At 54.9% G+C, this 27801-nt stretch overlaps 2 long non-coding RNA genes across 2 annotated transcripts in view; both read left to right on the plus strand.

Moving 5' to 3' along the window:
• Positions 1-23980, plus strand: part of LOC135328813 (uncharacterized) — an 88086-nt gene extending 64106 nt beyond the window's left edge. Inside the window, exons 2-3 of the long non-coding RNA XR_010389850.1 lie at positions 23399-23814; positions 23894-23980. This is a non-coding gene — a long non-coding RNA (uncharacterized LOC135328813). The remainder of the gene's footprint in view (positions 1-23398; positions 23815-23893) is intronic.
• Positions 23981-25696: 1716 nt separating this feature from the next.
• Positions 25697-27583, plus strand: LOC135328814 (uncharacterized). Its single transcript, XR_010389851.1, has 7 exons — positions 25697-25746; positions 25835-25890; positions 25983-26037; positions 26122-26177; positions 26277-26377; positions 27276-27340; positions 27420-27583. It is a non-coding gene; the product is annotated as an uncharacterized LOC135328814 (long non-coding RNA).
• Positions 27584-27801: the final 218 nt, after the last annotated feature.

A 27801-nucleotide genomic window follows, 5' to 3' on the forward strand; every position in this document is an offset into this window, starting at 1 on the left:
ATTTCTCCCTTCTTTCCCAGAGGCATTTCTTGACAGTGTAGATGACTTAGCGCCCCTCTACTGCACTTTGGAGCCTTCTTTTCCACAGAATGGGGCCCCCCAGCTCTCTTGTGTCCCCCAGGCCCCTTAGACACCCTCTAATGTGCTAGAAGCGCCTCCAGACTGCTCCCTTCTTCGCCAGAGGCATTTCTTGAGTGTGTAGACGCCGTAACACCCCTCTAGTGCACTCTAGACCCCTCTTCGCCACAGAATTGGGCCCCGCAGATCTCTTCTGGCCCCCCAGGCCCCTTAGACACCCTCTAGTCTCCTCGCAATCTCTCCAGATTTCTCCCTTCTTCCCCAGAAGCATTTATGGACAGTGTAGACGCCTTAGCACCCCTCTAGTATGCTCTGGACCCTTCTTTTCCACAGAATCGGGCCCCCCAGCTCTCTTCTCGCCCCCCAGATGCTTTAGACACCCTCTAGTCTCCTCGCCACCCTTCCAGATTTCTCCCTTCTTCCCCGGAGGCATTTCTGGACCATGTAGACATCTTGGCACCCCTCTAGTGCGTTCTGGAGCCCTCTTTGCCACAGAATGGGACCCCAGCTCTCTTCTGGCTCCCCAGGCCCCTTAGATGCCCTCCAGTCTCCTCGCAACCCCTCCAGATTTCTCCCTTCTTCCCCAGAGGCATTTCTTGACAGTGTAGATGCCTTAGCACCCTTCTTCTGCACTCTGGACCCCTCTTTTCCACAGAATGGGGCCCCCCCAGATAACTTCTGCTCCCCCAGACCCCTTAGACACCCTCTGGTGTGCTCGCAACTCCTCCAGATTTCTCCCTTCTTGCCCAGAGCCATTTCTTGACAGTGTAGATGCCTTGGCACCCCTCTAGTGCGCTCTGGACCCCTCTTTTCCACAGAATGGGGCCCCCAGAGATCTTTGGGACCTCCAGATCCCTTAGACACCCTCTAGTCTCCTGGCAACCCCTCCAGATTTCTCCCTTCTTCCCCAGAGCCATTTCTAGACCATGTAGACACCTTAGCACCCCTCTAGTGCGCTCTGGACCCCTCTTTTCCACAGGATGCCCCCCCCAGCTCTCTTCTGCCCCCCCAGACCCTTTAGACACGCTCTAATGTCCTCGCAACCCCTCCAGATTGCTCCCTTCTTCCCCAGAGGCATTTCTTGACAGTGTAGATGCCTTAGCACCCCTCTAGTGCGCTCTGGACCCCTCTTTTTCACAGAATTGGGCCCCCCAGATATCCTTGGGATCTCCAGATCCCTTAGACACCCTCTAGCCTCCTCGCAACCCCTCCAGATTTCTCCCTTCTTCCCCAGAGCCATTTCTTGACAGTGTAGACGCTTTAGCACCCCTCTAGTGCGCTCTGGACCCCTCTTTTCCACAGAATGGGGCCCCCCAGCTCTCTTCTGGCCCCCCAGACCCCTTAGACACCCTCTAGCCTCCTCGCAACCCCTCCAGATTTCTCCCTTCTTCCCCAGAGCCATTTCTTGACAGTGTAGACCCCTTAGCACCCCTCTAGTGCGCGCTGGACCTCTCTGTTCCACAGAATTGTGCCCCCCCCAGCTCTCTTCTGGCCCCCCAGACCCCTTAGACACCCTCTAGTCTCCTGGCAACCCCTCCAGATTTCTCCCTTCTTCCCCAGAGGCATTTCTTGACAGTGTAGACGCTTTAGCACCCCTCTAGTGTGCTCTGGACCCCTCTTTTCCACAGAATGGGGCCCCCCCAGCTCTCTTCTGGCACCCAGACCCCTTAGACACCCTCTAGTCTCCTCGCAACCCCTCCACATTTCTCCCTTCTTCCCCAGAGGCATTTCTGGACCATGTAGACACCTTAGCACCCCTCTAGTGCGCTCTGGACCCCTCTTTTCCACCGAATGGCCCCCCCCAGCTCTCTTCTGGACCCCAGACCCCTTAGACCCCCTTTAGTCTCCTCGCAACCCCTCCAGATTTCTCCCTTCTTTCCCAGAGGCATTTTTTGACAGTGTAGATGCCTTAGCACCCCTCTAGTGTTCTCTGGACTCCTCTTTTCCACAGAATGCCCCCCCCCAATCTCTTCTGCTCCCCCAGGCCCCTTAGACACCCTCTAGTGTGCTCGCAGCCCCTCCAGATTTCTTCCTTCTTCCGCAGAGGCATTTCTTGACAGTGTAGACGCCTTAGCACCCCTCTACTGCACTTTGGAGCCTTCTTTTCCACAGAATGGGGCCCCCCAGCTCTCTTCTGCTCCCCCAGAGCCCTTAGATCCCCTCCAGTCTCCTCGCAACCCCTCCAGATTTCTCCCTTCTTCCGCAGAGGCATTTCTTGACAGTGTAGATGCCTTAGCACCCCTGTAGTGCGCTCTGGACCCCTCTTTTCCACAGAATTGTGCCCCTCAGCTCTCTTCTGCTCCCCCAGGCCCCTTAGACACCCTCTAGTCTCCTCGCAACCCCTCCAGATTTCGCCCTTCTTCCCCAGAGGCATTTCTGGAGCATGTAGACCCATCAGCACACCTCTAGTGCACTCTGGACCCCTCTTTGCCACAGAATGCCCCCCCCTCCCCCAGCTCTCTTGTGGGCCTCTAGCCCTCTTAGACAGCCTTTATGGTCCTCGCCAGCCCCTCCAGATTTCTCCCTTCTTCCCCAGAGCCATTTCTTGACAGTGTAGACACCTTAGCACCCCTCTAGTGCACTCTGGACCCCTCTTTTCCACAGAATGGGGCCCCCCAGATCTCTTCTGTCTCCCCGGACCCCTTAGACACCCTCTAGTCTCCTGGCAACCCCTCCAGATTGCTCCCTTCTTCCCCAGAGGCATTTCTTGACAGTGTAGATGCTTTAGCACCCCTTTAGTGTGCTCTGGACCCCTCTTTTCCACAGAATGCCCCCCCCAGCTCTCTTCTGGCTCCCCAGGCCCCTTAGACACCCTCTAGTCTCCTCGCAACCCCTCCAGATTGCTCCCTTTTTCCCAGAGCCATTTCTCGACCATTTAGATGCCTTAGCACCCCTCTAGTGCACTCTGGACCCCTCTTTTCCACAGAATGGGGCCCCCCCGATCTCTTCTGCTCCCCCAGACCCCTTAGACACCCTCTAGGCTGCTCGCATCCCTTCCAGATTTCTCCTTTCTTCCCCAGAGGCATTTCTGGATAGTGTAGACACCTTAGCACCCCTCTAGTGCACTCTGGACCCCTCTTTTCTGCAGAATTGGGCTCCCCCCAGGTCTTTTCTGTCCCCCCAGACCCCTTAGACACCCTCTAGGCTGCTCGCATCCCTTCCAGATTTCTCCTTTCTTCCCCAGAGGCATTTCTGGATAGTGTAGACACCTTAGCACCCCTCCAGTGCACTCTGGACCCCTCTTTTCTGCAGAATTGGGCTCCCCCCAGGTCTTTTCTGTCCCCCCAGACTTCTTAGACGCCCTCTAGTGTGCTCGCAACTCCTCCAGATTTCTCCCTTCTTCCCCAGAGCCATTTCAGGACCATGTAGACACCTTAGCACCCCTCTAGTGCGCTCTGGATCCCTCTTTTCCACAGAATGGGGCCCCACAGCCCTCTTCTGGCCCCCCAGGCCCCTTGGACACCCTCTAGTCTCCTGGCAACCCCTCCAGATTTCTCCCTTTTTCCCCAGAGGCATTTCTTGAGTGTGTAGACGCCTTAGCAGCCCTCTAGTGTGCTCTGGACCACTCTTTTCCACAGAATGGGCCCCGACAGCTCTCTTCTGGCACCCCAGACGCCTTGGACACCCTCTAGTGTGCTCACAACCCTTCCAGATTTCTCCCTTCTTTCCCAGAGGCATTTCTTGACAGTGTAGATGACTTAGCGCCCCTCTACTGCACTTTGGAGCCTTCTTTTCCACAGAATGGGGCCCCCCAGCTCTCTTGTGTCCCCCAGGCCCCTTAGACACCCTCTAATGTGCTAGAAGCTCCTCCAGACTGCTCCCTTCTTCGCCAGAGGCATTTCTTGACAGTGTAGACGCCGTAGCACCCCTCTAGTGCACTCTAGACCCCTCTTTGCCACAGAATTCGGCCCCCCAGCTGTCTGCTGGCCCCCCAGACGCTTTAGACACCCTCTAGTCTCCTCGCCACCCTTCCAGATTTCTCCCTTCTTCCCCGGAGGCATTTCTGGACCATGTAGACATCTTGGCACCCCTCTAGTGCATTCTGGAGCCCTCTTTTCCACAGAATGGGCCCCCCAGCTCTCTTCTGGCTCCCCAGGCCCCTTAGACGCCCTCCAGTCTCCTCGCAACCCCTCCAGATTTCTCCCTTCTTCCCCAGAGGCATTTCTTGACAGTGTAGATGCCTTAGCACCCTTCTTCTGCACTCTGGACCCCTCTTTTCCACAGAATGGGGCCCCCCAGATATCTTCTGCTGCCCCAGACCCATTAGACACCCTCTGGTGTGCTCGCAACTCCTCCAGATTTCTCCCTTCTTCCCCAGAGCCATTTCTTGACAGTGTAGATGCCTTGGCACCCCTCTAGTGCACTGTGGACCCCTCTTTTCCACAGAATGGGGCCCCCAGAGATCTTTGGGACCTCCAGATCCCTTAGACACCCTCTAGTCTCCTGGCAACCCCTCCAGATTTCTCCCTTCTTCCCCAGAGCCATTTCTAGACCATGTAGACACCTTAGCACCCCTCTAGTGCGCTCTGGACCCCTCTTTTCCACAGAATGCCCCCCCCCCGCTCTCTTCTGCCCCCCCAGACCCTTTAGACACGCTCTAATCTCCTCGCAACCCCTCCAGATTGCTCCCTTCTTCCCCAGAGGCATTTCTTGACAGTGTAGATGCCTTAGCACCCCTCTAGTGCGCTCTGGACCCCTCTTTTTCACAGAATTGGGCCCCCCAGATATCCTTGGGATCTCCAGACCCCTTAGACACCCTCTAGCCTCCTCGCAACCCCTCCAGATTTCTCCCTTCTTCCCCAGAGCCATTTCTTGACAGTGTAGACCCCTTAGCACCCCTCTAGTGCGCTCTGGACCTCTCTGTTCCACAGAACTGTGCCCCCCCAGCTCTCTTCTGGCCCCCCAGACCCCTTAGACACCCTCTAGCCTCCTGGCAACCCCTCCAGATTTCTCCCTTCTTCCCCAGAGCCATTTCTTGACAGTGTAGACCCCTTAGCACCGCTCTAGTGCGCTCTGGACCTCTCTGTTCCACAGAATTGTGCCCCCCCAGCTCTCTTCTGGCCCCCCAGACCCCTTAGACACCCTCTAGTTTCCTGGCAACCCCTCCAGATTTCTCCCTTCTTCCGCAGAGGCATTTCTTGACAGTGTAGACGCTTTAGCACCCCCCTAGTGCGCTCTGGACCCCTCTTTTCCACAGAATGGGGCCCCCCAGATCTCTTCTGGGCCCCCAGACCCCTTAGACACCCTCTAGTCTCCTCGCAACCCCTCCACATTTCTCTCTTCTTCCCCAGAGCCATTTCTTGACAGCGTAGACTCCTTAGCACCCCTCTAGTGTGCTCTGGACCCCTCTTTTCCACAGAATGGGGCCCCCCCAGCTCTCTTCTGGCACCCAGACCCCTTAGACACCTTGTGGTGTGCTCGCAACGTCTCCAGATTTCTCCCTTCTTCCCCAGAGGCATTTCTGGACCATGTAGACACCTTAGCACCCCTCTAGTGCGCTCTGGACCCCTCTTTGCCACAGAATGGCCCCCCCCAGCTCTCTTCTGGACCCCAGACCCCTTAGACCCCCTTTAGTCTCCTCGCAACCCCTCCAGATTTCTCCCTTCTTCCCCAGAGGCATTTTTTGACAGTGTAGATGCCTTAGCACCCCTCTAGTGTGCTCTGGACCCCTCTTTTCCACACAGTTGGGCCCCGCAGCTCTCTTCTGGACGCCCAGGCCCCTTAGACACCCTCTAGTCTCCTCGCAACTCCTCCAGATTTCTCCCTTCTTCCGCAGAGGCATTTCTTGACAGTGTAGACGCCTTAGCACCCCTCTAGTGCACTTTGGAGCCTTCTTTTCCACAGAATGGGGCCCCCCAGCTCTCTTCTGCTCCCTCAGAGCCCTTAGACACCCTCTAGTCTCCTCGCAACCCCTCCAGATTTCTCCCTTCTTCCCCCAGAGGCATTTCTGGACCATGTAGACACCTTAGCACCCCTCTAGTGCGCTCTGGACCCCTCTTTGCCACAGAATGGGCCCCCCAGCTCTGTTCTGGACCCCAGACCCCTTAGACCCCCTTTAGTCTCCTCGCAACCCCTCCAGATTTCTCCCTTTTTCTCCAGAGACATTTCTTGACAGTGTAGATGCCTTAGCACCCCTGTAGTGCGCTCTGGACCCCTCTTTTCCACAGAATTGGGCCCCGCAGATCTCTTCTGGCCCCCCAGGCCCCTTAGACACCCTCTAGTCTCCTCGCAACCCCTCCAGATTTCTCCCTTCTTCCCCAGAGCCATTTCTGGACCATGTAGACCCATCAGCACCCCTCTAGTGCGCTCTGGACCCCTCTTTTCCACAGAATGGCCCCCCCCATCTCTCCTGTGGGCCTCTAGCCCTCTTAGACAGCCTCTATGGTCCTCGCCAGCCCCTCCAGATTTCTCCCTTCTTCCCCAGAGCCATTTCTTGACAGTGTAGACGCCTTAGCACCCCTCTAGTGCGCTCTGGACCCCTCTTTGCCACAGAATGCCCCCCCCCAGCTCTCTTCTGCTCCCCCAGACCGCTTAGACCCCCCTCTAGTCTCCTGGCAACCCCTCCAGATTTCTCCCTTCTTCCCCAGAGGCATTTCTTGACAGTGTAGACGCCTTGGCACCCCTCTAGTGTGCTCTGGACCCCTCTTTTCCACAGAATGGGTCCCCGCACCTCTCTTCTGGGCTTCTAACCCTGTTAGACACTCTCTAGTCTCCTTGCAATCCCTCCAGATTTCTCCCTTCTTCCCCAGAGGCATTTCTTGACAGTGTAGACCCCTTAGCACCCCTCTAGTGTGCTCTGGACCCCTCTTTTCCACAGAATTGGGCCACCCAGATATCTTTGGGATCTCCAGGCCCCTTACACACCCTCTAGTCTCCTCGCTATCCCTCCAGATTTCTCCCTTCTTCCCCAGAGGCATTTCTAGACCATGTAGACCCCTTAGCACCCCTCTAGCACGCTCTAGAGCCGTCTTTTTTACAGAATGGGGCTCCCCAGATATCTTTGGGACCTCCAGACCCCTGAGATCCCCTCTAGTCTTCTTGGCACCCCTACAGATTTCTCCCTTCTTCCCCAGAGCCTTTTCTTGACTATGTAGACACCTTAGCACCCCTCTAGTGTGCTCTGGACCCCTCTTTTCCACAGAATTGGGCCACCCAGATATCTCTGGGACCTCCAGACTCCTTAGACACGCTCTAGTCTTCTCGCAACCCCTCCACATTTCTCCCTTCTTCCCAGAGGCATTTCTGGACCATGTAGACACCTTAGCACCCCTCTAGTGTGCTCTGGACCCCTCTTTTCCACAGAATTGGGCCACCCAGCTATCTTTGGGCCCCCCAGCCCCCTTAGACAGCCTCTAGTCTCCTTGCAACCCCTCCAGATTTCTCCCTTCTTCCCCAGAGCCATTTCTGGACTATGTAGACACCTTCGCACCCGTCTAGTGCATTCTGCACCCCTCTTTGCCACAGAATGGCCCCCACCCAGCTCTCTTGTGGGCCTCTAGCCCTCTTAGACACCCTCTATGGTCCTCGCAATCCCTCCATATTTCTCCCTTCTTCCCCAGAGCCATTTATTGACCGTGTAGACGCCTTAGCTCCCCTCTAGTGCACTCTGGACCCCTCTTTTCCACAGAATGGGGCCCCCCAGATCTCTTCTGGCCCCCCAGACCGCTTAGCCACCCTCTAGTCTCCTCGCAACCCCTCCAGATTTCTCCCTTCTTCCCCAGAGGCATTTCTTGACAGTGTAGATGCTTTAGCACCCCTTTAGTGCACTCTGGACACCTCTTTTGCACAGAATGCCCCCCCCCCAGCTCTCTTCTGGCCCCCCAGGCCCCTTAGACACCCTCTAGTCTCCTGGCAACCCCTCCAGATTGCTCCCTTTTTCCCCAGAGGCATTTCTCGACCATTTAGATGCCTTAGCATCCCTCTAGTGCACTCTGGACCCCTCTTTTCCACAGCATTGGGCCCCCCAGATTTCCTTGGGATCTCCAGACCGCTTAGACACCCTCTAGTCTCCTCGCAACCCCTCCAGATTTCTCCCTTCTTCCCCAGAGGCATTTCTGGACCATGTAGACGCCTTAGCACCCCTCTAGTGCGCTCTGCACCCCTCTGTTCCACAGAATGGGGCTGCCCAGCTGTCTTCTGGCCCCCCAGACCCCTTAGACACTCTCTAGTGTGCTCGCAACCCCTCCAGATTTCTCCCTTCTTCCCCAGAGGCATTTCTGGACTACGTAGACGCCTTAGCATCCCTGTACTGCGGTCTGGACCCCTTTTTGCCACAGAATGGGAACCCCAGCTCTTTTCTGGGCCACCAGACCCGTCAGACTCTCTCTAGTCTCCTCGCAACCCCTCCAGATTTCTCCCTTCTTCCCCAGAGCCATTTCTTGACAGTGTAGACGCCTTAGCAACCCTCTAGTGTGGTCTGGACCCCTCTTTTCCACAGAATGGGGCCCCCCAGCTCTCTTCTGGCCCCCAGACCCCTTAGACACCCTGTGGTGTCTCCTCGCAACGTATCCAGATTTCTCCCTTCTTCCCCAGAGGCATTTCTGGACCATGTAGACACCTTAGCACCCCTCTAGTGCACTCTGGACCCCTCTTTTTCACAGAATGGGGCCCCCCAGGTCTCTTCTGGCCCCTCAGACCCCTTAGACACCCTCTAGTCTCCTCGCAACCCCTCCAGATTTCTCCCTTCTTCCCCAGAGGCATTTCTTGACAGTGTAGACACCTTAGCACCGCTCTAGTGTGCGCTGGACCTCTCTGTTCCACAGAACGGGCCCCCCCAGCTCTCTTCTGGCCCCCCAGACCCCTTAGACACCCTCTAGTCTCCTCGCAACCCCTCCAGATTTCTCCCTGCTTTTCCAGAGCCATTTCTTGACAGGGTAGATGCCTAAGCACCCCTCTAGTGGGCGCTGGACCCCTCTGTTCCACAGAATGGGCCCCCCAGCTCTCTTCTGGCCCCCCAGGCCCCTTAGACACCCTCTAGTCTCCTGGCAACCCCTCCAGATTTCTCCCTTCTTCCTCAGAGCCATTTCTTGACAGTGTAGACCCCTTAGCACCCCTCTAGTGCACTCTGGACCGCTCTTTTCCACAGAATTGGGCCATCCAGATATATTTGGGATCTACAGACCCTTTAGACACGCTCTAGTCTCCTCGCAACCCCTCCAGATTTCTCCCTTCTTCCCCAGAGCCATTTCTTGACAGTGTAGATGCCTTAGCACCCCTCTAGTGTGCTCTGGACCCCTCTTATCCACAGAATTGGGCACCCCATATATCTTTGGGATCTCCAGCCCCCTTAAACACCCTCTAGTCTCCTTACAACCCCTCCAGATTTCTCCCTTCTTCCCCAGAGGCATTTCTAGACCACACAGACGCCTTAGCGCCCCTCTAGTGCGCGCTGGACCTCTCTGTTCTACAGAATGGGGCCCCCCAGCGATCTTCTGGGCCCCCAGACCCCTTAGACACTCTCTAGTCTCCTCGCAACCCCTCCAGATTTCTCCCTTCTTCCCCAGAGGCATTTCTGGACTATGTAGACGCCTTAGCACCCCTCTAGTGCACTCTGGACCCCTCTTTTCCACAGAATTGGCCCCCCAGCTCTCTTCGAGCTGCCCAGGCCCCTTAGACACCCTGTAGTCTCATCACAATCCCTCCAGATTTCTTCCTTCTTCCCCAGAGGCATATATGAACCATGTAGATGCCTTAGCACACCTACAGTGCGCCCTGAACCCCTCTTTTCCACAGAATGGGGACCTGCAGCTCTCTTCTGGCCCCCCAGACCCTTTAGACACCCTCTAGTCTCCTCGCAACCCCTCCAGATTTCTCCCTTCTTCCTTAGAGCCATTTCTTGACAGTGTAGACACCTTAGCACCCCTCTAGTGCGCTCTGGACCCCTCTTTTCCACAGAATTGGCCCCCCAGCTCTTTTCTGGGCCCCCAGACCCCTTAGACTCCCTCTAGTCTCCTCACAACCCCTCCAGATTTCTCCCTTCGTCCCCAGAGACATTTCTTGACAGTGTAGACGCCTCAGCACCCCTCTAGTGCACTCTGGACCCCTCTTTTCCACAGAATAGGGCCCCCCAGCTCTCTTCTGGTCCCCCAGACCCCTTAGACTCCCTCTAGTCTCCTCACAACCCCTCCAGATTTCTCCCTTCTTCCCCAGAGCCATTTCTTGACAGTGTACACGCCTAAGCACTCCTCTAGTGCGCTATGGATCCCTCTTTTCCACAGAATTGGCCCCCCAGCTCTCTTCTGGGCCCCCAGACCCCTTAGACTCCCTCTAGTCTCCTCACAACCCCTCCAGATTTCTCCCTTCTTCCCCAGAGACATTTCTTGACAGTGTAGACGCCTCAGCACCCCTCTAGTGCACTCTGGACCCCTCTTTTCCACAGAATAGGGCCCCCCAGCTCTCTTCTGGTCCCCCAGACCCCTTAGACACCCTCTAGTCTCCTCACAACCCCTCCAGATTTCTCCCTTCTTGCCCAGAGCCATTTCTTCACAGTGTAGACCACTTGCCACCTCTCTAGTGCCTTCTGGACCCCTCCTTTCCACAGAATGGGGCCCCCCAGATGTCTTTGGGCCCCTCAGACTCCTTAGACACTCTCTAGTCTCCTGGCAACCCCTCCAGATTTCTCCCTTCTTCCCCAGAGGCATTTCTTGACCGTGTAGACAGCTTAGCACCCCTCTAGTGCACTCTGGACCCCTCTTTACCACAGAAGGGGCACCCCCAGCTCTCTTTTGGCCCCCCAGACCCCTTAGACACCTTGCAGTCTCCTCACAACTCCTCCAGATTTCTCCCTTCTTCCCCAGAGGCATTTCTTGACCGTGTAGACACCTTAGAACCCCTCTAGTGTGCTCTGGACCCCTCTTTTGAACACAATTGTGTTCCTCAGATATCTTTGGGACCTCCACACACCTTAGACCCCCTCTAGTCTACCCGCAACCCCTCCAGATTGCTCCCTTCTTCCCCAGAGGCATTTCTAGACAATGCACACAACTTAGCACCCCTCTAGTGCACTCTGGACCCCTCTTTTCCACAGAATTGGGCCCCAGATCTCTTCTGGGCCCCCAGCCCCCTTAGACTCCCTCTAGTCTCCTCGCAACCCCTCCAGATTTCTCCCTTCTTCCCCAGAGCCATTTCTGGACTATGTAGACACCTTCGCACCCGTCTAGTGCATTCTGCACCCCTCTTTGCCACAGAATGGCCCCCCACCCAGCTCTCTTGTGGGCCTCTAGCCCTCTTAGACACCCTCTATGGTCCTCGCAATCCCTCCACATTTCTCCCTTCTTCCCCAGAGCCATTTATTGACCGTGTAGACGCCTTAGCTCCCCTCTAGTGCACTCTGGACCCCTCTTTTCCACAGAATGGGGCCCCCCAGATCTCTTCTGGCCCCCCAGACCGCTTAGCCACCCTCTAGTCTCCTCGCAACCCCTCCAGATTTCTCCCTTCTTCCCCAGAGGCATTTCTTGACAGTGTAGACGCCTCAGCACCCCTCTAGTGCACTCTGGACCCCTCTTTTCCACAGAATAGGGCCCCCCAGCTCTCTTCTGGTCCCCCAGACCCCTTAGACACCCTCTAGTCTCCTCACAACCCCTCCAGATTTCTCCCTTCTTGCCCAGAGCCATTTCTTCACAGTGTAGACCACTTGCCACCTCTCTAGTGCCTTCTGGACCCCTCCTTTCCACAGAATGGGGCCCCCCAGATGTCTTTGGGCCCCTCAGACTCATTAGACACTCTCTAGTCTCCTGGCAACCCCTCCAGATTTCTCCCTTCTTCCCCAGAGGCATTTCTTGACCGTGTAGACAGCTTAGCACCCCTCTAGTGCACTCTGGACCCCTCTTTACCACAGAAGGGGCACCCCCAGCTCTCTTTTGGCCCCCCAGACCCCTTAGACACCTTGCAGTCTCCTCACAACTCCTCCAGATTTCTCCCTTCTTCCCCAGAGGCATTTCTTGACCGTGTAGACACCTTAGAACCCCTCTAGTGTGCTCTGGACCCCTCTTTTGAACACAATTGTGCTCCCCAGATATCTTTGGGACCTCCACACACCTTAGACCCCCTCTAGTCTACCCGCAACCCCTCCAGATTGCTCCCTTCTTCCCCAGAGGCATTTCTAGACAATGCACACAACTTAGCACCCCTCTAGTGCACTCTGGACCCCTCTTTTCCACAGAATTGGGCCCCAGATCTCTTCTGGGCCCCCAGCCCCCTTAGACTCCCTCTAGTCTCCTCGCAACCCCTCCAGATTTCTCCCTTCTTCCCCAGAGGCATTTGTGGACCATGTAGACGCCTTAGCACCCCTCTAGTGCGCTCTGGACCCCTCTTTTCCACATAATTGGGCCCCCCAGATTTCTTTGGGGCCTCCAGACGCTTTAGACACCCTCTAGTCTCTTCACAACCCCTCCAGATTGCTCCCTTCTTCCCCAGAGGCATTTCTGGACCATGTAGACACCTTAGCACCCTTCTAGTGCACTCTGGATCCCTCTTTTCCACAGAATGCCCCCCCCAGCTCTCTTCTGGCCCCCCAGCCCCCTTAGACAGCCTCTAGTCTCCTGGCAACCCCTCCAGATTTCTCCCTTCTTCCCCAGAGGCATTTCTTGACAGTGTAGACACCTTAGCACCGCTCTGGTGTGCGCTGGACCTCTCTGTTCCACAGAATGGGCCCCCCCAGGTCTCTTCTGGCCCCCCAGACCCCTTAGACACCCTCTCGTCTCCTCGCAACCCCTCCAGATTTCTCCCTGCTTTTCCAGAGCCATTTCTTGACAGGGTAGATGCCTTAGCACCCCTCTAGTGTGCTCTGGAGCCCTCTGTTCCACAGAATGGGCCCCCCAGCTCTCTTCTGGCCCCCCAGACCCCTTAGACATCCGCTAGTCTCCTAGCAATGCCTCCAGATTTCTCCCTTCTTCCCCAGAGCCATTTCCTGACAGTGTAGACCCCTTAGCACTCCTCTAGTGCACTCTGGACCCCTCTTTTCCACAGAATTGGGCCATCCAGATATATTTGGGATCTACAGACCCTTTAGACACCCTCTAGTCTCCTCGCAACCCCTCCAGATTTCTCCCTTCTTCCCCAGAGCCATTTCCTGACAGTGTAGACCCCTTAGCACTCCTCTAGTGCACTCTGGACCCCTCTTTTCCACAGAATTGGGCCATCCAGATATATTTGGGATCTCCAGCCCCCTTAAACACCCTCTAATTTCCTCACAACCCCTCCAGATTTCTCCCTTCTTCCCCAGAGGCATTTCTAGACCACACAGACGCCTTAGCGCCCCTCTAGTGCGCGCTGGACCTCTCTGTTCTACAGAATGGGGCCCCCCAGCGATCTTCTGGGCCCCCAGACCCCTTAGACACCCTCTAGTCTCCTCGCAACCCCTCCAGATTTCTCCCTTCTTTCCCAGAGGCATTTCTGGACTATGTAGACGCCTTAGCACCCCTCTAGTGCACTCTGGACCCCTCTTTTCCACAGAATTGGCCCCCCAGCTCTCTTCGAGCTGCCCAGGCCCCTTAGACACGCTGTAGTCTCATCACAATCCCTCCAGATTTCTCCCTTCTTCCCCAGAGGCATATATGAACCATGTAGATGCCTTAGCACACCTACAGTGCGCCCTGGACCCCTCTTTTCCACAGAATGGGGACCTGCAGCTCTCTTCTGGCCCCCCAGACCCTTTAGACACCCTCTAGTCTCCTCGCAACCCCTCCAGATTTCTCCCTTCTTCCTTAGAGCCATTTCTTGACAGTGTAGACACCTTAGCACCCCTCTAGTGCGCTCTGGACCCCTCTTTTCCACAGAATTGGCCCCCCAGCTCTTTTCTGGGCCCCCAGACCCCTTAGACTCCCTCTAGTCTCCTCACAACCCCTCCAGATTTCTCCCTTCGTCCCCAGAGACATTTCTTGACAGTGTAGACGCCTGAGCACCCCTCTAGTGCACTCTGGACCCCTCTTTTCCACAGAATTTGGCCCCCCAGCTCTCTTCTGGTCCCCCAGACCCCTTAGACACCCTCTAGTCTCCTTGCAACCCCTCCAGATTTCTCCCTTCTTCCCCAGAGGCATTTCTAGACCATGTAGACCAGTTAGAACTCCTCTAGTGCGCTCTGGACCCCTCTTTTCCATACAGTTGTGTCCCCCGGATATCTTTGGGACCTCCACACCCCTTAGACACCCTCTAGTCTACTCGCAACCCCTCCAGATTTCTCCCTTCTTCCCCAGAGCCATTTCTTGACAGTGTACACGCCTAAGCACTCCTCTAGTGCGCTCTGGACCCCTCTTTTCCACAGAATTGGCCCCCCAGCTCTCTTCTGGGCCCCCAGACCCCTTAGACACCCTCTAGTCTCCTCACAACCCCTCCAGATTTCTCCCTTCTTCCCCAGAGCCATTTCTAGACCATGCACACACCTTAGCACCCGTCTATTGCGCTCTGGACCCTTCTTTTCCACATAATGGGGCCTCCCAGATACCTTTGGAACCTCCAGCCCCCTTACACTCCTTCTAGTCTCCTGGCAACGTCTCCAGATTTCTCCCTTCTTCCCCAGAGGCATTTCTGGACCATGTAGACGCCTTAGCACCCCTCTAGTGTGCTCTGGACCCTTCTTTTCCACAGAATGAGGTCCCCCAGCTCTCTTCGAGCCGCCCAGGCCCCTTAAACACCCTCTAGTCTCCTCGCAACCCCTCCAGCTTTCTCCCTTCTTCCCCAGAGCCATTTCTTGAATACCTACATGCCTTAGCACCCCTCTAGTGCGCTCTGCACCCCTCTTTTCTACACAATTGTGCCCCCCAGATATCTTTGGGACCTGCAGACCCCTTAGACACCCTCTAGTCTCCTCGCAACTCCTCCAGATTTCTCCCTTCTTCCCAGAGGCATTTCTGAACCATGTAGATGCCTTAGCACCGCTCTAGTGTGCTCTGGACCCCTCTTATCCTCAGAATTGGGCACCCCAGCTCTCTTCTGGGCCCCCAGACCCCTTAGACACTCTCTAGTCTCCTCGCAACCCCTCCAGATTTCTCCCTTCTTCCCCAGAGGCATTTCTTGACAGTGTAGATGCCTTAGCACCCCTCTAGTGTGCTCTGGACTCCTCTTTTCCACAGAATGGGCCCCCCAGCTCTCTTCTGGCCCCCATGCCCCTTAGACACCTTCTAGTCTCCTTGCAGTTCCTCCAGATTTCTCCCTTCTTCCCCAGAGACATTTCTGAACCATGTAGATGCCTTAGCACCCCTCTAGTGCACTCTGGACCCCTCTTTTCCCCAGAATGCCCCCCCCCAGCTATCTTCGGGCCCCCCAGGCCCCTTAGACACCCTCTAGTCTCCTCGCAACCCCTCCAGATTGCTGCCTTCTTCCCCAGAGGCATTTCTTGACAGTGTAGATGCCTTAGCACCCCTCTAGTGTGCTCTGGACTCCTCTTTTCCTCAGAATTGGGCCCCCCAGTTCTCTTCTGGCCCCCCAGACTCTTAGACACCTTCTAGTCTCCTCGCAACCCCTCCAGATTTCTCCCTTCTTCCCCAGAGCCATTTCTAGACCATGCACACACCTTAGCACCCGTCTATTGTGCTCTGGACCCCTCTTTTCCACATAATGGGGCCTCCCAGATATCTTTGGGACCTCCAGCCCCCTTACACTCCTTCTAGTCTCCTGGCAACCCCTCCAGATTTCTCCCTTCTTCCCCAGAGGCATTTCTGGACCATGTAGACGCCTTAGCACCCCTCTAGTGTCCTCTGGACCCCTCTTTATCACAGAATTGGGCCCTCCAGATTTCTTTGGGACCTCCAGACTCCTTAGACTCCCTCTAGTCTCCTCGCAACCCCTCCAGATTGCTCCCTTCGTCCCCAGAGGCAGTTCTTGACAGTGTAGATGCCTTAGCACCCCTCCAGTGCGCTCTGGAGCCCTCTTTATCACAGAATTGGGCCCCCCAGCTCTCTTCTGGGCCCCCAGACCCCTTAGACACTCTCTAGTCTCCTCGCAACCCCTCCAGATTTCTCCCTTCTTCCCCAGAGGCATTTCTTGACAGTGTAGATGCCTTAGCACCCCTCTAGTGTGCTCTGGACTCCTCTTTTCCACAGAATGGGCCCCCCCAGCTCTCTTCTGCCCCCCATGCCCCTTAGACACCCTCTAGTCTCCTTGCAGTCCCTCCAGATTTCTCCCTTCTTCCCCAGAGGCATTTCTGAACCATGTAGATGCCTTAGCACCGCTCTAGTGCACTCTGGACCCCTCTTTTCCCCAGAATGCCCCCCCCAGCTATCTTCTGGCCCCTAGAGCCCTTAGACACCCTCTAGTCTCCTCACAACCCCTCCAGATTTCTCCCTTCTTCCTCAGAGGCATTTCTGGACAGTGTAGACCACTTACCACCCCTCTAGTACACTCTGGACCATTTTTTTCCACAGAATGGGGACCCCAGCTGTCTTCGGGCCCCCCAGGCCCCTTAGACACCCTCTAGTCTCCTCGCAACCCCTCCAGATTTCTCCCTTCTTGCTCAGAGCCATTTCTTGACAGTATAGATGCCATAGCACCCCTCTACTGCGCTCTAGACCCCTCTTTTCTACACAGTTGTGCCCCCCAGATATCTGTGGGACCTCCAGACCCCTTAGACACTCTCTAGTGTCCTCGCAACTCCTCCAGATTGTTCCCGTCTTCCCCAGAGCCATTTCTGGACAGTGTAGACACCTTAGCACCCCTCTAGTGCACTCTGGACCCCTCTTTTCCACAGAATGGGGCCCCCCAGCTCTCTTCTGGCCCCCCAGACCCCGTAGACACCCTCTAGTCTCCTGGCAACCCCTCCAGATTTCTCCCTTCTTCCTCAGAGCCATTTCTTGATAGTGTAGATGCCTTAGCACCCCTCTAGTGCACTCTGGACCCCTCTTTTCCACAGAATGGGGCCCCCCAGATATCTTTGGGACCTCCAGCCCCCTTAGACACCCTCTAGTCTCCTGGCAACCCCTCCAGATTTCTCCCTTCTTCGCCAGAGGCATTTCTTGGCAGTGTAGACGCCTTAACACCCCTCTAGTGTTCTCTGTACTCCTTTTTTTCACAGAATTGGGACCCCCGCATATCTTCTCGGCCTGTACCCCATTGGACAACCTCTAGTCTTCTCGCAACCCCTCCATATTTCTCCCTTCTTCCCCAGAGGCATTTCTGGACAGTGTAGATGCCTTAGCACCCTTCTAGTGCCCTCCGGAGCCCTCTTTTCCACAGAATGGGCCCCCTAGCTCTGGTCAGGCGCCCCAGGCCCCTTAGACACCTTCTAGTCTCCTCGCAACCCCTCCAGATTTCTCCCTTCTTCCCCAGAGGCATTTCTAGACCATGTAGACCTGTTAAAACACCTCTAGTGCACTCAGAACCCCTCTTTTCTATACAGTTGTGTCCCCCAGATATCTTTGGGACCTCCAGACCCCTTAGACCCCTTCTAGTCTACTAGCAACCCCTCCAGATTTCTCCCTTCTTCCCCAGAGGCATTTCTTGACAGTGTACACGCCTAAGCACCCCTCTAGTGCACTTTGGATCCCTCTTTTCCACAGAATTGGGACCCCCAGCTGTCTTCGGGCCCCCCAGACCCCTTAGACACCCTCTAGTCTCCTCGCAACCCCTCCAGATTTCTGTCTTCTTGCTCAGAGCCATTTCTTGACAGTGTAGATGCCATAGCATCCCTCTAGTTCGCTCTGGACCCCTCTTTTCTACACAGTTGTGCCCCCCAGATATCCTTGGGATCTCCAGCCCCCTTAGACATTCTCTAGTCTCCTGGCAACCCCTCCAGATTTCTCCCTGCTTCTCCAGAGGCATTTCTGAACCATGTAGACGCCTTAGCACCCCTCTAGTGCACTATGGACCCCTCTTTTCCACATAATTGGGCCCCCCAGCTCTCTTCTGGGCCCCCAGACCCCTGAGACACCCTCTAGTCTCCTGGCAACCCCTCCAGATTTCTCCCTTCTTCCTCAGAGGCATTTCTGGACAGTGTAGACCACTTACCACCCCTCTAGTACACTCTGGACCACTTTTTTCCACAGAATGGGGACCCCAGCTGTCTTCGGGCCCCCCAGACGCCTTAGACACCCTCTAGTCTCCTCGCAACCCCTCCAGATTTTTCCCTTCTTGCTCAGAGCCATTTCTTGACAGTATAGATGCCATAGCACCCCTCTACTGCGCTCTAGACCCCTCTTTTCTACACAGTTGTGCCCCCTAGATATCTTTGGGACCTCCAGACCCCTTAGACACTCTCTAGTGTCCTCGCAACTCCTCCAGATTGCTCCCGTCTTCCCCAGAGCCATTTCTGGACAGTGTAGACACCTTAGCACCCCTCTAGTGCACTCTGGACCCCTCTTTTCCAGAAAATGGGGCCCCCCAGCTCTCTTCTGGCCCCCCAGACCCCGTAGACATCCTCTAGTCTCCTCGTAATCCCTCCAGATTTCTCCCTTCTTCCCCAGAGGCATTTCTTGACATTGTAGACACCTTAGCACTACTCTAGTGTGCGCTGGACCTCTCTGTTCCACAGAATGCCCCCCCCCCAGCTCTCTTCTGGCCCCCCAGACCCCTTAGACACCCTCTAGTCTCCTCACAACCCCTCCAGATTTCTCCCTGCTTCTCCAGAGCCATTTCTTGACAGGGTAGATGCCTTAGCACCCCTCTAGTGTGCTCTGGAGCCCTCTGTTACAGAGAATTGGGCCCCCCAGCGCTCTTCTGGGCCCCCAGACCCCTTAGACACCCTCTAGTCTCCTCACGACCCCTCCAGATTTCTCCTTGCTTCTCCAGAGCCATTTCTTGACAGGGTAGATGCCTTAGCACCCCTCTAGTGTGCTCTGGAGCCCTCTGCTCCACAGAATAGGGCCCCCCAGCTCTCTTCTGGCCCCCCAGACCCCTTAGACACCCTCTAGTCTCCTGGCAACCCCTCCAGATTTCTCCCTTCTTGCTCAGAGCCATTTCTTGACAGTGTAGATGCCATAGCACCCCTCTAGTGCGCTCTGGACCCCTCTTTTCTACACAGTTGTGCCCCCCAGATATCTTTGGGACCTCCAGACCCCTTAGACATCCTCTAGTCTCCTTGCAACCCCTCCAGATTTCTCCCTTCTTCCCCAGAGGCATTTTAGACCATGCACACACCTTAGCACCCCTCTAATGTGTTCTGGACCCCTCTTTTCCACATAATTGTGCCCCCCAGATATCTTTGGGACCTCCAGACCCCTTAGACACTCTCTAGTGTCCTCGCAACCTCTCCAGATTGCTCCCGTCTTCCCCAGAGCCATTTCTGGATAGTGTAGACACCTTAGCACCCCTCTAGTGCACTCCGCACCCCTCTTTTCCACAGAATGGGGCCCCCCAGCTCTCTTCTGGCCCCCCAGACCCCTTAGACACCCTCTAGTCTCCTGGCAACCCCTCCAGATTTCTCCCTTCTTCTTCAGAGCCATTTCTTGACAGTGTAGATGCCTTAGCACCCCTCTAGTGCACTCTGGACACCTCTTTTCCACAGAATTAGGCCCCCCAGCTCTCTTTTGGCCCCCCAGGCCCCTTAGCCACCCTCTAGTCTCCTTGCAACCCCTCCAGATTTCTCCCTTCTTTCCCAGAGCCATTTCTTGACAGTGTAGACGCCTTAACACCCCTCTAGTGTGCTCTGGACTCCTCTTTTCCACAGAATTAGGCCCCCCAGCTCTCTTTGGGCCCCCCAGGCCCCTTAGCCACCCTCTAGTCTCCTTGCAACCCCTCCAGATTTCTCCCGTCTTCCCCAGAGGCATTTCTAGACCATGTAGACGCCTTAGCACCCCTCTAGTGCGCTCTGGACCCCTCTTTTCTATACAGTTGTGCCCCCCAGATATCTTTGGGACCTCCAGACCCCTTAGACCCCCTCTAGTCTCCTCTCAACCCTCCAGATTTCTCTCTTCTTCCCCAGAGCCATTTCTTGACAGGGTAGATGCCTTAGCACCCCTCTAGTGCACTCTGGACCCCTCTGTTAAACACAATTGGGCCCCCCAGCTGTCTTCTGGTTCCCCAGTCTCCTTAGACTCCCTCTAGTCTCCTCGCAACCCCTCCAGATTTCTCTCTTCTTCCCCAGAGGCATTTCTTGACAGTGTAGATGCCTTAGCACCCCTCTAGTGCGTTCTGGACCCCTCTTTTCTACACAGTTGTGACCCCCAGATATCTTTGGGACCTCCACACCCCTTAGACATCCTCTAGTCTCCTCGCAACCCCTCCAGATTTCTCCCTTCTTCCCCAGAGGCATTTCTTGACAGTGTACACGCCTAAGCACCCCTCTAGTGCACTTTGGACCCCTCTTTTCCACAGAATCGGGCCCCTAGCTCTCTTGTGGCCCCCAGACCCCTTAGACACCTTCTAGTCTCCTGGCAACCCCTCCAGATTTCTCCCTTCTTCCCCAGAGGCATTTCTTGACAGTGTAGACGCCTTAGCACCACTCTAGTGTGCGCTGGAGCCCTCTGTTACAGAGAATTGGGCCCCCAGCTCTCTTCTGGGCCCCCAGAGCCCTTAGACACGCTCTAGTCTCCTTGCAACCCCTCCAGATTTCTCCCTTTTTCCCCAGAGGCATTTCTGGACCATGTAGACTCCTTAGCACTCATCTAGTGCGCTCTGGAGTCCTCTTTTCCACAGAATAGGGCCCCCCAGCTCTCTTGTGGACCCCCAGAGCCCTTAGACTCCCTCTAGTCTTCTGGCAACCCCTCCAGATTTTTCCCTTCTTCCCCAGAGGCATTTCTTGACAGTGTAGACACCTTAGCACCGCTCTAGTGTGAGCTGGACCTCTCTGTTCCACAGAATGGCCCCCCCCAGCTCTCTTCTGACCCCCCAGACCCCTTAGACACCCTCTAGTCTCCTTGCAACCCCTCCAGATTTCTCCCTGCTTCTCCAGAGCCATTTCTTGACAGGGTAGATGCTTTAGCTCCCCTCTAGTGCGCTCTGGAGCCCTCTGTTACAGAGAATTGGGCCCCCCAGCTATCTTCTGGGCCCCCAGACCCCTTAGACACCCTCTAGTCTCCTCGCAACCCCTCCACATTTCTCTCTTCTTCCCCAGAGGCATTTATGGACCATGTAGATGCCTTAGCACCCCTCTAGTGCACTCTGGATCCCTCTTTTCCACAGAATGCGGCCCTCCACCTCTCTTCTGGTCCCGCAGCCCCCTTAGACACCCTCTAGTCTACTCGCAACCCCTCCAGATTTCTCCCTTCTTGTCCAGAGGCATTTCTTCACAGTGTAGATGCCTTAGCACCCTTCTACTGCGCTCTCAACGACTCTTTTCCACTGAATTGGGCCACCTGGCTGTCTTCGAGCCCTAATCCAATTAACCTTTTTTTTGCCTCAGAGCTCCATTTTGGATATCTAGAGTACTTTAGGACCGTGTTAGAAGCCTCAGAATTCCTGTTGAGCTTTTCTTCATGCTGTGGAGCCCTTTTTTGTTCCCCTACCAGACTTAGCAGCCCTCTGTTCTGCTTTGGCCTCATCTCTTGTGCTTTTATTTTTCCGTGCAGAGCTCTCTTTGTCCTCCAGACCCCTCAGCACCCCTCCAGTCCCCTCAGCAGGCTTGTAAAGGCCTTTGTCATGATCCAAAGCTGTGTTTTGGATCTCCAGTTCCCTTAGGACCCCTATAGTGCACTGAGAACCCACCTGGAGGCCTTTGTTGTGCCCCACAGCCCTGTTTTGGTCATCTGCATAGTATAAGAGCCTTCCTGTCTCCTCAGAGCACCTCCTGAGGTCAGTCACGTTAGCCAGTTTTGGGTTTTTTGCCTTTTAGTCCCCTTAGGAGCCTTCTGGTCTGCTCAGAACCACTCCTGGGGTGTGGTGCTTGTTCTGCACCAGAGCTGTCCTCTGGCTGCACAGCCCCCTTTGGAATTCTCTAGTCTCCTCAGAAGCCCTTCAGATTTCTTCCTTGTTCTCCAGAGTCATTCCTTGGCCATGCGGGCTGCTTAGCACCTCTCTAGTGGCCTCTGGACTACTCTTTTGTCCTTCCTTGTTCCCTAGATCTGTCTTTTGGCTATTTCCTTTAGGAGTTATTTAGTGGTCTCAGAATTCTTCCTGAGCCCTCTCTTATGCCCTAGAGTGCTGTTTTCATTGTTTAGGTGCCTGAGTACCCATGTTTTCTTCTGAACCCCTTTGGAGGCTTTACTTGTTCTCTTCTGCCTTCTTTTAGTTGCTCTCTACTCTGCGTAAGAGATATCTAATCTGCTCTGGATTCTTCTTTAGAGCTTTGTTGTGCTGCATAGACCTCTATTGGTCCTGTAGAGCTCTGAGGAACCCCTTTATTTTACTCTGGACTACTCTGTCAGCCTTTCTTTTGTGCCTGAGCTCTGTTTTGGCCCTTTAGTCCTTGTGTGACCGCTGTCATCCATTCATAACTGCTTCTGGAAGCCTTTGTTGTGCCCCAGAGCCCTGCGTGGGTTCTCCAGCCCTCTTAGCATCCCTCTTCCCTCCTCGTGCGCGTCCTCCACTTAGGCATACAGAGGTAGTATTCCCGTGGGGAACGCTCCATTCCACCCAGTGGCCCCTTTTTCTAAGCACTCTAGGTACTATACAGGAAATACCCCTGTTTGGAAGTACTCACATTACAGAAGCAGCGTTGTTCCGGGGGGTTATTTAGATATCTTGGTTTGCCCTAGAGGAAATGCTGTCTTCCTACAACAGCTGTATTCAATACAGGTGTGAACCAATTAGAGCAGTGTGGTGTAGCGTTCCCTTTATAGGTTATGTGGAATCTTGTAGTTTTCTTTCTAAGCCTAAGCAGAACTGATTTCTAGTTTTCAGTGTAAAGGCTAGTGCTAGTTAGGGTAAAAGAATTTAATAACAGACCTCCTGGTATTATGGATACAGTATATGAAGTCTTAGTAACAAAGAAGATGGTCCATTTTATCCAAGAGGTCTGTTTAGCCTTTCTGTGCTCTGCAGCCTAGCTACAGAGTGGAAGCAAAAGCCTTGCTCTTCCCTAGCCCTCTGTCTTTATGGCTGGCAGTGCTTTGCCCCTCCCCTTCCCAGGGCTTGTGGGTAGGGCAGTGGGCGGGGCTAGGGGTACATAAACCGAGGGCCTGGTGGCAGGGAGTTCATTCTGCGTTTGCTGTCCTTTGGGGTTAGTGGTCTGAACTTGTCTCGGCGAATAGCAGCATTTGCAGAAGCAAAGGTATCCAGGAAGAGTTATTGCTGCATTTGGAGATGCAAAGGCTGTTCCTTAAGATTAGAGCAACGGGATGGCTGAAGGTGGAGCCGTAAGCCTGCCAGAAAAATCGCTTAAAGCAGGCAGTTTCGGTTTTGCGTCGGTGTCTCGGCGCGGGGCGTTCAGGGGTGGAAGAGGGCTTCCGCGTCTGCAGTCGTATCTTTTGTTAACCATCAGTATTGTTTTGTTGCGTTTCTGTGTTTATTGCGGAAGGGATGCAGCTTCATCGCTCGGCTCTTTGAAGATGATGACACTCGAAGAATTGTTTGTCCCTCAGCTGGATTGCAGAGAAAAGGACAGAACAGGGGTCCCCGGAAAACATTTCCATCTACGTTTCTGCTCTACGTAGTGCTTGTGTGCCTTATGTCCAGTAATGTGGATGCATGTGAGATATCGTTCTCGTCAGCTACTGTGGTTTCCGGCTTGCTTGCCGGATGTTCTGCTGCTCCTCAGAAATATTGTCAGCTCTGTTCCAAGAGGAAGTGAGTAAGTTTTTTTTGTAGTATGCAGAGTTATGGAAGAGTCTAGACTTTATGTGAAGAGTGTGAAGAGCCAAGTGAGCATTCTTCCTGCCTGGAAGTGCAGTATGATGAGAAAGGAAGTCACATCTTTGGAAACTAAGTGCAGCTGTGAGTAAGTCCATGTGTCTGAAGGGGTCAAAAAGCAACCTGCTGCAAGCTAACGAATTCACCTCTTTTCTTGTCCAAGCCTCAGTGCTGAGAGAGGAAAAAAAACTGCTGGCCTTCTCGGGACCGGCAGGAAGCAGTTTGCAGTCTCGCCCGGCAGCTCTTTTCTTTCATCTGTGCCTGCGATCCCACTGCCATCTGCTCTTTTGTGGCTCTGCTTCTGACTCCTACCGTGGCTTCTGGGGCTGTCCGCTTTGCTTTTTCAGATACCTTGCGGGCCTTTTCCAGGCATGCCTGAGGATTTGAGGTGAGGTAGAATGGGTGAGTGTAATGGCGTGTCAGTTGTTTTACGGCTAGTCCGCAGTGCCTAGGAGAAGAGTAATTTTGTTGTTTTGTTTTTTGCAGGTGTCATGGGATTACTTTCAGTCAGGATGTGGGAGTATCGCTTTGGCGCGGTGCAGGTGAATGGAGCGACAACGGCGGTTTGGAGAGGCACGCTCTTGCAGATGAGCATGGAGGTGCCCGGCATGGGGTGTGACTGCTTGCGCTCTGGTTTGGCAGGTGATGAAGGTGAGCAAAGGAAGATTAGAGAGGATGTGGCTGCCATTGAGTGATGCCTCTTAAGGATCAAAAGTGACTTGACCGCCCCCCCCGCCCCCAGCCCTGGAAAAGCTAAGGTGAGGGGCAAAGGGTGTTGGGGTTGTCTTCATTCTGTGCATGCGTGCTGATATTCAGTGTAGTAGGGAGGGCTGCTCTGGATGAGTGGTGTGTGAGGCAGAGGTGGTGGGGTGCCCATGGCAGAAAGTGAGGGTGTGGTACGTAGGGCAGCTCCAGCCTGTGTCTGTGTTGTGTAGTCTATGTGGTGTGTGTTATAGCTGTGCTATCTTTTGCTCAGGTCTTGATGTTGCTCTTGCTCTTTGTGCTCAAGGAGCACAGCCCACGCTCCACAGCGCCATCGCGGCAGGCATCCGCCGTCTTTTGCCTGGCCTCAGTCATCGGCATCGCTCCAGCGGATCGCGTCTCGTCCTGTGCGGGCAGCCGAAAGGGGCGGTCCGTCGCTCCGGCTTTGCATTGTGACCATTTGCGGCCGCTCATCTTCGGGGCCATTGTCGAGGCCTTTTTGCCTGCCCCTCTTCTGTTTCTGCTCTTGTTTTTCATCTTCTTGGCATGCTTTCAGGGTTCTTCCCTGTATCGCCGCAGCCTCGGGTCTTCCCGGCCGGGTGCTTCGGCATCGGTCGTCCCAGCTTTGCGGGCCGCTTTCCATCCCGGGCAGTGGCGTTTGACTCTTTTCTGGGCTCATCCGGAGCAGCAGAGCTGCACGGTCATGGCATCGTAGGGCTTTCTGGCTGGTAGCATCTTATGCGTGGGAATAGTTCTTTTTGCGTACGGCTTTCCTGCATGTTTGTGTCTGATGCTTGTACCTATGTGTGTTTGTTTTGTGTCTAATGCTTGTCTGTGTGTGGGGGGCTGGAGCTGCTTTGCCTGCGGTTATTAGCAATGGTAGCGTATGGAGTGTGGCAGTGATGGCCCGGAATGGTGATCGGTCAGTGTCTGTGTGCTCCAGTTTATGTTGCTTTTTGCAGATGCAGAGCAGTGTTCCAAGTGGGTGCAAGGGAGCTGGAAGGAAGGGGCATGCCCCAAGAAGGTGAGCTAGAGATTTGGTTTTGGAAGGAGAGTGTTGCGGTCAGTGGGTTGCCCGGTTAATTTTTGCTTTGTGCTTGTAGGTGTGGAGCCTTGGGGGGAGCAGGTCGCTCACATCCAGGAGGAGCTGGGCGAGGTGAGCATCAGTCTGGGTGAGGACGTAGAGCCCGGCGTAGGGCCGTCATCTCATCGGCGTCGTCCCCATCGCCCGGCGCCGTTCCTGTTTTACAGGTGTGTGGCAGACCTCGGCGTGGGGAGCCGTAGCCCGGCAGTTGGGATGGGAGAGCGGAGCAGGTAAAGGTGTTGTAGTGAGGTAATGTTGTGCATGGGGTGTGGTTTTTTGGCATGACCTCAAGGTGTGGTCTTCTCGCTGGTTTTGCAGGCATTGCAGGAAGTTTTGGAGAGGAGAAGCTGAGCGGCAACGAGGAGCCTGAGCAGGTGAGAAGGGAAGCTTGTCTGCCTGAGTTTTATTATGCGGTAGGGTGCTGCTGGGCTGCCTCTCGGTGATGTGTTTTGCTCTGCTTTTTCAGGTACGGTGCGGGCCTTTCCCAGGCGAGGCTGAGGATTTGAGGTGAAGTGGAATGGGTGCGTATAATGGTGTGGCAGTAGTTGTAGGGCTAGTCCACACTGCCTAGCAGAAGAGTAGTTTTGTTGTTTTGCGTTTTCCAGATGCCACGGGCAGCGTCACAGCCACAATGCTGGAGCGTGGCTTTGGCACAGTACAGGTGAGTGCGATGACAATGGTGGTTTGGAGGAGGGTGCTCTCGCAGATGTGGCTGGAGCTGACCGTCAAGGGGGTCACTGCTTGTGCTCTGGTTTGGCAGGTGATAAAGGCAACTGTGGTGACTGAAGGGAGATCAGCGCGGATGCGGCTGCCATTGAGGATGGCTCTTGAGGAGCGATGGTGATGGCCAGCATTTGAACAGTTAAGTTGAGGGGCAAAGGGTATCAGGGGTGTCTTAACTCTGTGTGTGTGTGTGTGCACGCTGATGTTCAGTGTAGAGCAGAGGGCTGTTCTGGATGAGTGGGGTATGTGTGAGGCAGAGGTGCTGAGGTGCGCATGGCAGAAAGTGAGGGTGCGGTAGGCGGGGCAGCTCCAGCCTGTGTCTGTGTTGTTGTGTAGTCTATGTGGTGTGTGTTGTAGCTGTGCTATCTTTTGCTCAGGTCTTGATGTCGCCCTTGCTCTTTGTGCTCAAGGAGCATGGCCTACACTGTGGAGCGCTAGCATTGTAGGCCTCTGTCATGTTTTGCTGGCTTGACTCATCAGTATCGCACCCACGGACGGTGTCTCGTCACGTGCAGGCAGCCGAAGGGGGCGGTCCGTGCCTCCGGCTTTGCATCGTGCCCATCGATCTTTGCGGCCACGGTCGAGGCCTCGTCGGCCGCTCTTGTTCCGAGGCCGCTCTTGTTTTGCGTCTCACCGGTGCCCTTTCAGGGTTTTCTTCCCTGCGTCATCACGGCCTCAGGTCTTCCTCACTGGCCTCTTCTGCATGGCCGTTCCTCGCTTTGCCGGCCGCTTTCCATCCCGGGCGTTGACATCTTAGTCTTTTCTGGGCTCGTCCAGAGCATCAGAGCCGCAGGGCTGTGGTGTCATCAGATACCATGTGGAACGCATTGGAATAGTTCTTTTTGCATAAGGCTTTCCTTCATGTTTGTGTCTAATGTTTTTTTTTTTTTGGTCTGTCTGTGTGTGTTTGGAGCTGCCTTGCTTGTGGGTGTTAGGAATGGTGGTGTGCGGAGTGTGTCAGTGATGGACTGGAATGGTGATTTGTCAATGTCTGTGTGCTCCACTTTATGTTGTTTTGTTTTGTTGTTTTTTGCAGATGCTGAGCAGTGTTCTGAGTGGGCCCAAGGGAGCTGGAGGAAGAAAGGGGCATGCCCCAAGAAGGTGAGCTAGAGATTTGGTGTTGGAAGGAGAGTGTTGCAGTCAGTGGGTTGCGCGGTTAATTTTTGCTTTGTGCTTGTAGGCGTGGAGCCTTGCGGGGAGCAGGTCGCTCACATCCAGGAGGAGCAGGGTGAGGTGAGCATCAGTCCGGGAGTGGACATAGAGCCCGGCGTAGGGCCATCACCTCGTCGGCGCTGTCCCCGTCGCCCAGCGCCGTTCCTGTTTTACAGGTGTGTGGCGGACCTCGGTGTGGGGAGACATAGCCCAGCAGTTGGGATGGGAGAGTGGAGCAGGAAAAGGTGTGGGAGCGAATGCCTGATGTGGATGGGCTGTGGTGTTGCGGGCATCGCCTGAGCACGTGATTTCTCTCTGTGCTTGCAGGTTTTGCGGGAAGTTGTGGAGAGAAGCAGCTGAGTGCTGAGAAGAGCCTGAGCAGGTGAGCGGGGGAGCTTGTTGGGTCTGAT

This window comes from Dromaius novaehollandiae, chromosome 6 (assembly GCF_036370855.1).
Source record: "Dromaius novaehollandiae isolate bDroNov1 chromosome 6, bDroNov1.hap1, whole genome shotgun sequence".
NCBI lineage: Eukaryota > Metazoa > Chordata > Aves > Casuariiformes > Dromaiidae > Dromaius > Dromaius novaehollandiae.